We start from the raw sequence: 15359 nt of genomic DNA on the forward strand, positions 1-15359 counted from the left end.
CTTGGTCAAGAAAAATGGTGTGTGCTGAATTTAATGTTTCAGAACGTTAGTTAAACTGGCTAGGGAACTCACAAAAACTCAAGGAATACTGTATGTATGTAAAGGAAGTAGTAGTAAAACTATCGATGAAAGTACTGTGAAGAAAGTTGTTAATTTTTATACAAGTGAAGAAAACAGTAGGATCCTTCCTGGCAAAAAAGACTATGTATCTGTCCGAATTAATGGCATTAAAGTTTACAAGGATGGATAACTGCATCCAGTGCCCAGATCCTGAGATTCTACTTCAACAACTATTTCAGTTAACATACAACCTTCCTCATAATATTATTTAAAAGCAGTGGATAACAACAGATCTGCTGAGATGATCACCATAGTTAAACCAAGAGAAGACTTTCTTGAGGACCTTGCAGCAAAACTCAGAAATCTCAAGTCACACCACTGTCTCCAAAGTACAATCTAGTTTTCTTGCAGACAAAAAAAGATGTATTTCACACTTTAAATGCATTGTTTTAGCTGATTTTTCAGAGAACTTCTCATTCGTTATTCAAGACGAGATTCAAAGTTTTCATTGGGCGAACAAACAGGCAACGTTTCACCCATTTGTTTACTATTATAAACCAAGTGATGGAGGTGATTTAAAATCTAGAAGTCTTTGTATTACCAGTGATTATTTAGAACATACCACCACAGCAGTCCACACCTTCCAAAGTCATGTGATTGCAGATGTTAAGTCACATTTCCGTTGCGTGACACATATCATATACTTCACGGATGGGGCTGCAAGTCACTACAAGAACAGGAAAAATTTCATGAATTTGTTTAATCACAAAGATGATTTTGGACTTGAAGCGGAGTGGCACTTCTTTGCTTCCTGTCATGTAAAAAATGCTTGTGATGAAATAGGAGGGACAACAAAGCGAATAGAAACCAAAAGGAGTTTACAGATGATACGTAATGATCAAATTTTATCTCCACAGGACATGTATATTTATTGTGTAAAAAACATTTCTGGTATAAAGTACATTTATGTCAGGAGTGAGGAAGTAGTCAACCATGAAGCTGAACTGCGAGGGAGATTTGTTACTTGTTTGCCTCTTCTTAAAACACGTTCATACCATAAACTTGTACCTCTCAGTAACGCCAAAGTTAGATGCTTTCGCACTTCAGTTTCTACTGACTTTCAGGACGTAAATGTGAGAAAAGCGTCCTTGCACTGCCTCCAAACAGGTGACAGAGTTGCATGTATTTATGAAGAAAAGTGGTACATTGGAATTGTTGAAGATGTGAGTATCGAACATGATGACGTGAAATTGCATTTTTACGAACCCCCAGGACCACGAACTTCATTCAAAATTTCAAGAGACAACAAGACATGGGTACCTTTCTAGAACATTTTACGAAAGCTTACTCCCAATGAGCTTACAACAGCAAACGGGTCGGTGTCAAACTATCACTCCGCAGTTGTGATCAAATATCCAAACTTTTTTGTGGAACAAACTGTTTAAGAGCCAGTATTGTTCTTGTATGTTGTGCTTAACGACTCTATGCATTATTCATCCATTGCCAACCGATTTATGATGGATATACAGTAAACTTTCGTTTATCTGTACTTCTGCCTATGCTTATTTATAGGTATAATTTTGTGTTCATAATAAAGGTACTTATAGTCTAATCTGAAACTCCTAATTTTCGGTATATAATAATATCATGTAGGCCTGTTATGGGGAGGAATTGTATATTTTTATCAGGTCTCCCACCAGAGATATATACCTGTGAAATATGCACTTTTTCCACTTTTCTAAATTTTTGATAATTTCTAGAAAAAATAGGGGACACGTCTAAGGGTTGAAACTTGGTGAGTGATAAGAACCATATCAGACCTCTTTATTCTGCAAAGCTCAACTTCCTGACCCGTTCCCTTCTTAAAGGAAAAAGGTGCCAAAGTTAGGATTTTTAACGTCAATCACCTACTTTTTCAAATTTTAATTTTACCCATTCATAATTTATGAATGACAATAACTAATATCCACTCTTAAAGTGTAGAACTTACTGAACATTTTGGTTTTGGTTTCACATCGATAGGGTAATTAGGGGCTGAGATATTTCAGATTCTGTAACCCCTTACAACACCACAAAATGGCACATGTTCGAAAACAAATATGGCTGCCACTCGAAATCAAAAGCCAAAAAAATTAAAATAATGCTTATTTTGAACTAACGACATGTTAAGGTAACAGCACACAAAATATCATATTTTTTAAAAATTGTCGAGCAACGATTTATTCCTTGTCTGGACCACTTCACATGGATTTACCCTATAGTCATTCGGGGGGAATATGCACGCATTAAGCTTTTTGATTATGTATTATCAAGTGAAAAGGGTTCTTCAGCGTGAAAAGTTCAGAAAACATACAGTAGACTTTCATTCATTGTTGTGTACGAGTAACAGCAATAATGTTTCAAGTGAAAATGCTAGTGCAGCTCAGTGTTGCTACAGTCCTAGCTCTGGAGTGGGCTAAAAAATAATACCTAATTGAAACAGAAAGGGCTGAATTCATTATTTTATACCAGCGCAATACATGGCTCTATATCATGAAACTAAAAGAAATAAAGTTCTAGAACTCCATCCCCCCTTTCAAGAGTCCAAATCAAGAAAGTGCTCTTTTTAAAAAGATCCAAATAGGAGGACTCCGAACAACCTTGGAAATAGATAAAACTTTTCTTGGGATCACTTACCCCGGTAAGCCGGCAACTACGTCAAGTATTTTTTGTGTTATTATTGTTTTGGTGTAGAATCATTGTAATGACATAAATTATATTTACTTGAGCACACTCTGGTTTTCAGAATATTCAGCACTTGATTCAACGTGTGTGTGCTTTTTTTCTTTTTTTTTTTTAAGATTTCAACCTAAAATTTCCATCATACTATTTCTTTCTCGTCTTCTTCATGCGCGGCGCGGATGCGCCCATCTAGTGTCATTTGTTTCCCGGTATAGTTCGAATTACGAGTTTTCCACACAAAGTTCGTAGCGTTGTGCTGTGCAACATCGCGGAATGAAGCATTTTTAAAGAATCCAACACAGTATGAGTAACGTGAGAAAAGTCTTACTGACACTTGAAAAAGTGACAAGTATTTGCTAAATCGTGCCGAATTGGGTAGAATTGTACCAAATTTTTCACAAAAGGGGCTGAAAATGCCAGCGTGGTACCAACGGGCCGATGAATGACAGAAAGAGCTGAATTTGGTACAATTGTACGAAGTGTGGCAACACTGGTGCAGCTTAAACTGAAGTCTACGAATTGGGCATTTTCCTCCAATATAGGAGTAATATACGCATATATGTATAATATATACACACATGTAGCAAATTATAGATTGAAAGATTGGTATATACCTATAATATTTGGTAGAAGTAACTGGAAGATAAGAAGAAAGGTTAGAAATACGGTAACATTTTGAACTATAAAGTTAACCAAGAAAGTTCTGTCGCTTTTTCACCTACCACCTTCGAACATCGATATGTCACCTAAGATGTACCTGGAACATCTAAAATAGTCCCTTTCGACGACTTTCTGCCAACGTTCTGGAAGGCCATGGAATTCATCGCGCTAGAACTTGGTGCGTCGTGAAGCAAAGAAGGTATCAAATACATTTTGCATCTCTACTAAGAAGAACTGGCGTCCTCTAAGATGATTGTCCAAAGAATGGAACAGGTAATAATCGGACGGTATATTGTCCGGGAAGTATGGCGGATGCAACAGTGTTTCCCATCCAAGGCATAGAATGGTGTCCCTGGTCATCTTAGTCATGGGGCTTAGCGTTGTTCTGTAACAGGAGGACCCTTTTTCGATTCAAAAGTGCTGGCTCCAGAGTTTTGAGTTTTTCTTGAACATGGCTCAACTGCTGACAGTACACAGTTGATCCATGTTCTGACTAGCTGGTAGCTGTTCCCGATGTACGATGTCACGAGCAGTCGACCAAATACACGGCGCCGTGGAGCTTCGTACAGGACCCACTTCTCATCACATATCAACACCTTTTCCAGAATTGCCTCCTTCTTCAGACGAGACAGCGAAGAAACATAGGTGTTCGCTCGCGTCGCCTTCTGGTCCGGAGTTGAATCATGAGGGACCCATCGACTCAACTTGTAGTGCTTCCCAAGTTGATGAAAGTGCTGCCGAATGGTTTGTCTACTTTCACTGAATTCTGGCCATTGTTCGCCTCAATTCCTGCCCGAAAAATCTTCATTTTATACATGTTGGTCTTCCGGCACATGGTGTGTCTTCGAGTGTTTCGTCACCGTCCTTAAACTTGTTAAACCACCGCTGCACTGTCCGCATAGTCACGACACCCTCACCAAAGGCCTAGGTCAAACGCCGCTGCAGCGGGGCGGAAGATATGCCAGGCTTTTGGTGAGGGAGTAGTCCATATAACCAGTCATATCCTTCACTACTTCTCCTTGAACTGAACGAATTGGAAAGGTCTTTCGTCGTTGCATAGTAATAAGCTAGTCGCTTAGTATCTGCCATTGTAAGTGGGAAACCTTTCGACTTCAATTTTAACATATGTTGAACCAATTCGTCTTCTCCCAGAACGAGGTGGAATTGGGAGACCTAATTTAGGTTGATATCCATGATCCTTTTTTAGTCTGTGTTGCAATATCCTTCGCGGAATACCAAATGTTTTACTGACAGTCTATATTTTCATAGTTTCTTTTATCGCGGACAAAGTTGCCTGTGCTGCTGCTTCTCCATATGAACATCATTGTGTTTGTCGTTGATATCTCCAGCCATTGGACTGAAACAGAAAGAAAATACTGCATTTCTGTAGCTGTCATCAAACATAAACAACAGTAATCAAACATCTAATTGTTGTTATTTATATCTAAGTCTATAAAGGATCCAATGTATAGTTCACAGTTCATCCACTTTTAAATATCCAACTAGCAATCAAATGTACTAGTACATATTATCTTGAATCAGGCATGCAAATGTACGCCTTATACACGGTGTCCCGGGAGGAAAGGGAACACTTCGGAGAATTGTAGTATGAGTGATTCTAAGCAAAAATGTTCATATGAATACGGGTTCTGATCTCAACGGTTTGAGAGCTACAGGTTGTGAACCGTTTTAGAATTCATGTTGCTTATTGATCACAATGTATTTATTCCACAGAGGCGAGACGTAGGGATTTGAAAGGTGATGGAATGACCTTTCCATCGGTATGCAAAATGTGGTAGAGGTGTCTTTGGAAGAGAAGTTATTGAGGGATATTTGGAAATCACTGATGCCATCCAATTAAAAAAAAAAAAAAAAAAACAACTTTTCCAAATTTCCCTCAATAACTTTCCTTCCAAAGACATCACTGCAGTATGCTGCATACCATTGGAAAGGCACCATTCAAATCCTCTATGTCTCACCTATGTAGAGTATTTACAGAGTGAGCAATACGCAACATAATGTCAAAAGTGGTTCACAACCTGTAGCTCTCAAACCGTTGAGATTAGGACAAATGTTCATATTAACTTTTTTTTTTTGCTTAGAATCACCTATACTACCATTTCCCAAAATATTGCCCCTTCCTCCTGGGACACTCTGTATATATACTTTTATTTATTTATTTTTTTTTTTTTTACCACTCAATTGGGGTAATTTCCGCATGTGTGCGTTTTAACCAAACAATAATATGAGCATTTTGCTCCTAACAAAATTTTCGTACATGTACTCTGATCAGTAGGCTTTGTTCTCAGCCACATGGGCCATAGAGTTGTATTCACCACTTCACCTACCTTACTCCAAATTGGCATATATCCACTAATGTTACACATTGTTTTCAAACACAATCGTTTCTGCAATGTCTTAATATTATATCATAACATGTTAAAATATACATGTGATATTTTATGTCCAACTTACCTCCAAAATTCAGCGCTCGTTTCTGCAACTCTTCTTGCCTTGCAAAGGCTTGTGCGCGGTATATCCCATATTAATCAGTGTTGCAAGATAACTGAGAAACTTTGTTCTGCGCATTTAACCCGTATGTGCGTTTCCCCCTGAATGACTCTATCTTAAGAACGCAGACAGTTACTATATTTCACAGGGTGTTTTGGTAGAGTTGATATGCATAACCCAGAAAAAAATAACAAATAACGCTAAATTACTAATGTAATATGCAACACAAACGTTTGAAGAAACCAATACATAGTCACTTAGGGGTGTAGCCTGTAAACTTTTCTACGGAAGTAGGCTTTTTAACATATTGAAAGCAAACCAAAGGTTTCAAATTACGAAAGCTTCAATAAGACAATAAATATATGCACATATATTATTATTATTATTATTATATTTTCAGTTTGTTACCTTTTTGAAACCTGGGTCTTGATAGTGCGTAAATTTAAAACTACAGCTTGTGGGAAATGTACAAATAAGTTAAGTCAAAAGAAATCGGAAACGGTTCATGAAAGTGAATGAGTTTGACTGTGTTTAACTTCTGTACTGTTATATAATAGAGTTAAAATAAATTACTTTCTGGGCATACTACTACAAGTAGAGTCGTTATATTTTAATTTTTTAAAAAAATCATTTTCTTACGAAAGAGAGATATAAGAAAGAATTTTTGAAAATACGTGTCCTAAAAAGAGTGGGGTAAGATTTTTTTTATAGAGTAGTGTATATCTCGTAAATCTCTGAAGCTGTTAAAATGAAACTTGGCATATAAACTTTCCACTGTAAAATAAATAAATAAATAAATAAATGAAAATTCAACACATAAAAGGGAAAGAACAAAGGGTGTACTTTCTTAAATGTTCGAATTCCCCATTACTTATTCAGAAAATATTTGTTAAATAAAGGATTTGCCGGATGCGTGAAACTCGGTATTTCAACTTTTAACTAAAAGTAATAAAATATATGTTTCAGTGTCTTAAAAATTACATTTCTAAGAGGGAAGGAGTGTCAATTTCTATAGTATTAAAATTTCCCACTTCTTATGAGATTTGGGCAGAAAACTCTTTTCCTTTAGGTCTGGGTTCGTTCAGTTAAGCAAATGGGACTACAAAGTGGATTATTAATTAGGCTCTTTTAATTATTTTAACATGTTGACGTAGTTTAGTTTTTTTAATAAGTGTCTCTCATTCTATTATAAACATTATTAATTTGCTGTAATTATTAAATACAGACTAACCCCCATTTGGGGGGCCAAGAGTTGGTTTTGGGTGTTAAACCATCATTTGCCGTCTGTGACATAACCTTTGATTTTAACTTCACGTACACTAAAGGCTCAGGTCTCAAAAATGTAGCATATCTGAAATATAATAATAATAATAATAATAATAATAATAATAATAATAATAATAATAATAATAATAATAATAATAATAATAATAATAATAATAATAATAATAATAGTTAATTCTAACGGTAACAGCTATGTTAGTAATACTAAAACTATTGTTAATAATGGTAACGAGTAAAGAGTAGTTAATTAAGAGTATGACAACTATTTGCTACGGAAAGAGCTGAATATGATAAATATATGTGTAAAAGTAATTACACCGTACTTCAAATCAGCACAAAGAAAGCAAAATTTATGACGTACATAACACAATATTATGTTAGTAATACGATGTTTATAGTGTGGGAATAGAGAAAGCAGACATTATGAAAGATCTGCGAATCACACTTGATAGGTTGTTAATATTTTGTCACTACACAAATGCTACCATGCAAACAGCAAGAAAGAACAATAGGCTTTATTTATTTATTATTTCAGAACGATAGAATATGTATTTATACAAATTACTTGTAAGAATTAAGCTAGAATCTGGTTCTGTAAACTGAAATAGTATATCTAAAACTTTGACTAACAGATTTACAGTATTCTTGGCACGGACGCGATGGTAGCGCCACAAGGGATTTTTAGGCCCAATGCCATTTAGTACTTGTGTCGCGAAATGATTTTTAGGTCTTCTGCCGTTTAGGACTAGTGCTGCGCAGTGTTGCCACACTTGGTACAATTGTACCAGATTCAGCCCTTTTTGTCATTCATCGGCCCGTTGGTACCACGTTGGCATTTTCAGCCCCTTTTGTGAAAAAGTTGGTACAATTCTACCCAATTCAGCACAATTTAACAAATATTGTCACATTTTCAAAAGTTCACGTTACTCATACTGTGTTGGACTCTTAAGAAATGCTGGTGAACATTCATTCTGTGACGTTGCACCGCATAACGCTACAAATTTCATGTGAAAAATTCGTAATTCGAACTATACCGGGAAACAAATGACGCTAGATGGGCGCATCCGCGCCGCGCAGGAAGAAGACGAGAAAGAAGCAGTGTGGTGGAAATTTTAGCTTGAAATCTTTTTTTTTTTTTTTTTTTTTTTTTTTTTAAGTACACACGTTGAATCAACTGTTCCATATTCTAAAGAAGACCAGCGGGTGCTGAAGTAAGTCTGTAATTTATGTGTCGTTGAGAAGATTATACATCAAAACAATAATAGCACCAGTGCCGTACCGTGGAAAATCAGCGCCTGGGCGAGAATATACGACATATCAGCGCCTGGGCGCCCCCATACATATGACTGAGGTTGATAGACGAGCCGCAAAGCTCCACTATAGTTGGCGCGAAGCGTAATAAAGTTTTAAAAGCGTAATAGAGCGTAATAAAAGTAAACCCTGTTTTTCTCTTGATTTTGAGCACTTTTTCTTACTTTTTCCTTCAATTTTATATATATATATATATATATATATATATATATATATATATATATATATATATATATATATTTTATTTTCTCCTTCCAAATTTTGCGCCCCCTTATTTCAGCGCCCGGGACTGTCCCCCCCCAACGGCATGGTATAGCACGAAAAAATACATTGACGTAGCAATAGCGTCATTTCAAATTTGGCTTGGGGGGCGCAAGAACCCTTGATATAACTAAAATTTCGCGTTTTTCACTGACTTACTACTATTCTATTGATAAAATCTATATAAATGTTAAACTTGGGGGGGGGCAAATGCTCCTCCCTGTCCCTCCTAAATGACGCCCCTGTAGACGTAGTTGCCGGCTTACCGGGCTAAGTTGTTTACTAGCGACGCCATATTGACGAATATAAAAATACCCGAACATTTCTGCGTTAGAGGTCTACATCGACGCGTTGTAACAAACTTTATGTATAGGCCTAAAGTTAAATCAGGGATGATCATACGTGGGCAAAAATATTTTACTTTTTGACAAAAAATGAATTCAGCCCTTTTTGTTTCAATTTGGTACTATTTTTCAGCCCACTCCAGAGCTAGGACTGTGGCAACACTGGTGCTGCGTCCCCGTTTGGGGATTTCGAAGTATTCTCATCATCTTGTTTGGTACAGTTTTCAGTAACAGCAATGTATTTATTATGTAAGTGAAAATGTAATTCTTTTATGATTTTCTAGTATAACGTCCCACGATTATGCAGCGTGGTTAAGGGAGACGGTGATGATGATAATGAATGAATTGATAGAATGAAGAAAGTGAGAAGAAACGTGAGTCTGGGAGAAAACTCACGCACACTGCATTTCTTCACCACAAAGTCCACTTGGAACGGCCTAGGATCAAACCAGGAATCTACTCAAAATTTACTTTATAACTTGTAAAACAATACTAATAGGTCAGCATACATATACTGTATTTGTTCATATATCAATTTTGTCAGCAGGATAACCCTGTAAAAGGATAGTAATGCATTTGCTCAGAACTCTCACTTGAACCCTGCAAAGATTTCTCTTAACATGCAAGAAATATTCTTATCTATCTTGAATGCTAGCCAATAAAGATAACACAGAGGTTAATACGTCACATATCAACATAAATTATGTAAGATAACTGAACCGACCAATATCTTGCTGGCCTTGAGATATTTCGTCAACGTTCTACATCAGTTTCTATGATATACATTTCAAACCACACCTAGTTAGTACATTTCAAACCAATGATTATGAATAATTGTCTTTCTTATTGTAACTACCGCCAGAAAATTTAAGAAAGGCAAACAATATAAAATCACAGAAGGTCGTTTCAGGTTTATGTTAACAAGTTTGGCATCCTTACCAACTTAAGAAATAAAGCTAAGCTACTAGCAGTTGTACTCGATGTACACTCTTGTCCAAAATGATTGTCGCATATCTTATAACTGTCTTCTTGTAAGGATATAATTTGATAATGATTTTGCAGGGTACTTTTAATACTCAGGGGTGCCCACAAGGGGGGACTGACGCAAAGTGCGCCATTGAAATATTGGGGGGGTAAATATGTTTCAAGGAGTGTAAAATTAATCGAAAAGAAGATTTCTTTCATGGAAGAACACTTACGGGTAGACAATTGGGGGGGGGTGCGTCATGGACATAAGGGGGCACCACTGTAATACTAATACTAAGTATATAATCCGGAAGTGTGTATTTGTGGTAAATTTCATAGGAAAAGAATTATAAATACGAAAATTAGAATGAGTAAAACAAAATATTGCTGAATGGACAAGAAAGTTTTATTTTCGTTTTATTGTTCTTATTTACTGCCCTTTCGACATGAAATTTGCCACATATATGTCTTTGCCGATTACACGCATACTAACATTATAAGAAATACTGGGAGAATTCATTATCAAATTATATTCGTAGAACAAGATATAGACATGCGACAATAATTTTGGACATGAGTGTACAAGCTCTATCTTGAGCCCCCATCATCTTGATTCGGACCCTCGTAAAGCTCTAGATTCAAGTCTCACATAACAAAAGCGATGTTAAATTCCAAACAAACAAAATTTCTATTAAACCAGTGACGACACCAGAGGAAGGCAAGGAGTTCGAGCTTCTCCCCTGTGGCTAGGCCTGCCACCAGACATATTGCATTCGAACGAAGATCAATACACAATTATCATTTTTGGTATACCAAAAACATTTGCCCCTAAAGATTTTTCTGCCCTTCCAAACCTCCAAGAAAATTAAAACTGATGTCGACACTGTATTAAATTGTGGCGTGAAGTTTGCCATGGTGTTGTATGCCACAACTCGATTTTGGTGTTGTTTACCACGGTATTTTCATTGTGGATTTATCTTCTTCTTCTTCTGCGGTTGCTACTTGCCTTAGCGAAGATCAGAGATGGAGTGGGTCAAGTTTTCTGGGTGGGTCAGTGGGTCGTGGGTCAACAGCATGTGACCCACCACCCACCGTGACCCACTGCGACCCACCACCCACCATGACCCACAACCCACCATGACCCACTGCGACCCACCACCCACCGTGACCCACTGCGACCTATCGAACCGATCTACCGACCCTCTCCGCTCACTGCATTGTAGACAGTATCTTCTGAGGACTGGTAAATTTGTCTCCGTTTTACTTTCAAGACCTTCATTTCCCTTTCTTTTCCACTTGTTTCTGTCTACTTACCTGAGGTGAGTATATCTAACCAAGTGAAAAAAGAACTTCGGGCACTTTTGGATATTGATATTTTTAATAGTAATAATAGCAATAGGACTTACACTACAATTTGGCTTTCGAGACCTGTGAGTTTTTAGAGCTAACTACTGGAAAAAATACATTTTTGAATCACTGTAATATATAAATTATTATATAAAAAATTGAATGTAACTATGTGTGCCTGATCATCACAGTCAAATCGCAGTCAAATGAAATTACGTTTGGTATATAGTTAGGCCTTAATCCAAGCTGGGATGTTATATTGCTTTTATTATAATGCATAATATCCCAAGGAGGTAGTGAGGATCCGAATTTTCGTGAAAAAAAAAATGAGTATTTCGCAAGCCGTTAAACTTACGGAGATGAAATTCAGTGTATTAACTCTTTATTGAAAATAAACAGTGTGTGTCCTAGCATTTTTTAAAATTCTCCTTTATGTGGGGGGAGGGGCACTTTCTATATATGGAAAATTGGTAGTGAGTTGGTTTGTAAAAATGATCGAAAACGATCGATGTTATTTAAGAAAAAAAATAGAAACAAAAAATACAGTGCTTGGCTTCATATACACATTGCTTTCTGCTATAATAATTGCTGAAGCTTATGTTTATTATTTGGAGCGCTTACAGCACAGGGCAATCAACCCAAAAACTTGTGACTAAAATAGGCATAAAATTTGTACTGCAAGCTTAATTACACGGAAATTTGAAGTTTGGATTGTACGCATAATTGAATGGAAAATTTTACACTTTTTCTCCCTTTACATTGGTCTACTTACTTTGATTTGGAACTTTGAAATTTCATCCTTTTTTCCACTGAAAAGTATTGATAATTCAACAAAGAAATATTTATACTACGATAATTTAATTGAAATTCATCGTAATTTGGCACATGGCAAACAGCAGTGTGGTAATTGAAGTTGAAGAAGGAGGGAAATTCCCATTCAACTCTGAACACTTTCCAGGAACCTCGTTTCCTTTCGCTTTTTAGACGGGGGAGGGAACTTGGTAATGGTATCAAACCTTCATGTGTAATTACAAAAATTAAATTTATAAACAAATAAGAAATCATCAGTTTATCAGGCTTTAATTGATAATTTATTCACAAGATTCCCTATCAAAGGCGTGGTAGATGAAGTTTCTGTTCTACATGGGTCGACATTACCAACTGACATGGTCGATATGGAAAAGATGATGTATGGTGATAGAGATGATACTTCTTGCTGAGTATTTCAAACCTAACCAAGAAAAATCGTTATCAGACTTAAGTCTAACAAGTAGATTGTTGATGAGAAGTTGCAGAAATCGGTTAGAAATATTATCAATTTCCACGACAGAGTGCGAACGGGAATTTCCCCTTATGAATTTACAGATGACTAATATTAGAAATACACTAAGTGCTCATTATCTAACTTGTTGCTCATCAATGTTAATGGCCCACCGCGAGACAAGCTCAAAGTAGACGAGCTAGTTATTTCTTGGCTGAAGGATGGACATCATTCCTCTGCGGATGATTTACCGCCAAAAAGTTACCAACATGAAATAAATCCGATTTCAGATTTGTTTTGAGTTGGCAAATTACGAGTTACGGAAAATGTATACTTGTATTACTAATGGCTTATTTGTGTTATTCAAGTTTGTACCTAATTTTTAGTGTCTCTTCTTTACTTTAGGTAAACTACTTTGAATAAATATTCATAATAATTGCAATTATGCATATTTATAACTTAAATTTAACATGGTGTTTTAGTGATTACACAAATTACAATTATGAGCATACTTTATGGAGATGCTCTCACAGAAGGTAACCGAGCACCTTTATACCCTATGAACAACTGATTTTTCAAGTCTTTTGTGAGAAAAATACTGTGAACTGAGAAACCATAACCTTTTCCATATTGTACAGGGGTATTTTCCTGCGAATAGAAGTTTCTTGTGGAATGCGTTCAGAAATTAACACTTGAAAGAATACTCTCTTAGTACAAGTATATTTTAGGCACACACTAATTTCTCCCCACCTCAAACTGTTTCAATTTCCTCACTGACAAACACTTTGCCATTTTATATCGTAAAGGTCAGATCCACTGTTATTGTAACAGGGTGGTGCTTGAGCGATTGACTAGAAATTCAAACTCCGATTAGTGACAATTTCACAGTCTTGTTTTATTACAAGTGTAAACTCTTTAGTCAGTTTAGAAGAGGCCGTGGATCGTGTTCAGAGTTGATGACGATGGATTTTGGTGAGTCAGAGTAGGTCAAAGTGGATGAGAGTGATTCATGGTGGGTGGTGGGTCATGGGTCAGGGTGGGTGGTGGGTCAGTGGGTCGTGGGTCAAGTTTTCATCGAAGATCGCTCTCCCAGCAATTATAGACGGTGTTTTCAAAAGAAACAGATGAGGAAATGAGATTAATCTTTAGAGATGCTTATAAGATGCGAAATAACGTAGATCCTTGTAAATAAAGATAATAGGCATTAAAAACAGGAGTAGATAAGGTGAAAATTAACGAATCTACATTAAATGGATAAGACCGTGAAATTTATGAAGAATGGCGAGAAATGGCTGGCGATAATGTTGGTAGAGAGAACCAGAGAAAATGAGATGATTGATGGAGCCAGTATCGAGAGCACAGTTACAAAGTAGAGTAGTGCGTTTTTCGAGAAGATATAAACGTTGGGAAGTATACAGAATGTGAAGTCTGTTACGGAGAAGAAAATGTAGGTAGGAGGGAGAGAGTATGATGAATGAACCAAGATGGAGAACGGAGAGAACAAGGATGAGCCAGTACCAACGTGCCTTTGTACATGAGGCATTATAAGCAGTCCAGGATTGATAATGAAGTGTAGTAAGTCGTGGAAAAAGGTCAATAGGTGAGACTGAAAGGTCAATGGAAGTGCCGGGCAGGGCTCCGAAACGGGCTGCGGCATCAGCTAGAGAATTCCCGAGGACCCCTACATGACCTTTGGACCAGATTAAGCAAGTAGTATAGTTGAGGGAAGTGCGTTGGTATAGAAGAAGACGAATTTCATAAAGAATCCAGGAGGATTTCGAAGTCCAGGGGGAAGATTGTAGGAGAGATTTAAAATCAGTAGCGATACAGATAGATGGATACTGATACTGAAGAGAATGAAGAAGACTCGCAAATAAGGCATATGTTTCAGTGAGAAAAGTATTGACATAATGGGGCAGTTTAAAGCTGAAACATTGCTGAAGAGAGGAATCGTAAATGGCTGATCCCAAATGCAAGCCCTGGCCAGATCCGTCGCAGTACAAATGCACAGTGTGCTGAGGGAGAGGAGAAACAATGTTGGTAAGAGACGGGAGTGGAAAGGTGGGTGGGAGGGTATTGGGGAAAAATGATAGAAAAAGATTGGAAAAAAACAGGATAGTCATGGAAGTAGCACGGGAGAGTATACTTGCGCTGGATATGTAACAGATGTGGTGCAAGGTCTAAGTAACTGGTGTATATGAAAGGGAGAGATGCAAGATATAGAGAACGTTTGCGGCCTATATGAAGATATTGGAGCAGAGTAAGTTTAGGGAGGAGAGAGGATCGGGTAAATTGGAAACGTTGAAGACAGAATTTGTCTGAAAGTTGTTTCAACTGAATTGCTAAAGGTGGAACTCGGGTCTCAGAATAAAGCGCAGTAGCAGCAGTGGTGGAAGGAAGGCTAAGAGTACGGCAGGTTACCAATTATTCATATAAGTTTCCATTGCTATCACCTGTAAAAGTTGGCTAAGAAAGACATTCTAAGCTTTCCAAGTTTAGTTTCCTAACATAATTAGTTTTTGTAACAAATAACTTAAATATGAAAATAAGAGCATAAATATCATCTTATATGTGTTAGAACTCTCTTTGTGTAAATAAAATTGTCATTAAGCATTTCGAGGTAGAACAGGTTC

This window comes from Thermobia domestica, chromosome 7 (assembly GCF_964235325.1).
Source record: "Thermobia domestica chromosome 7, izTheDome1.hap1.1, whole genome shotgun sequence".
Classification (NCBI taxonomy): Eukaryota; Metazoa; Arthropoda; class Insecta; order Zygentoma; family Lepismatidae; genus Thermobia; species Thermobia domestica.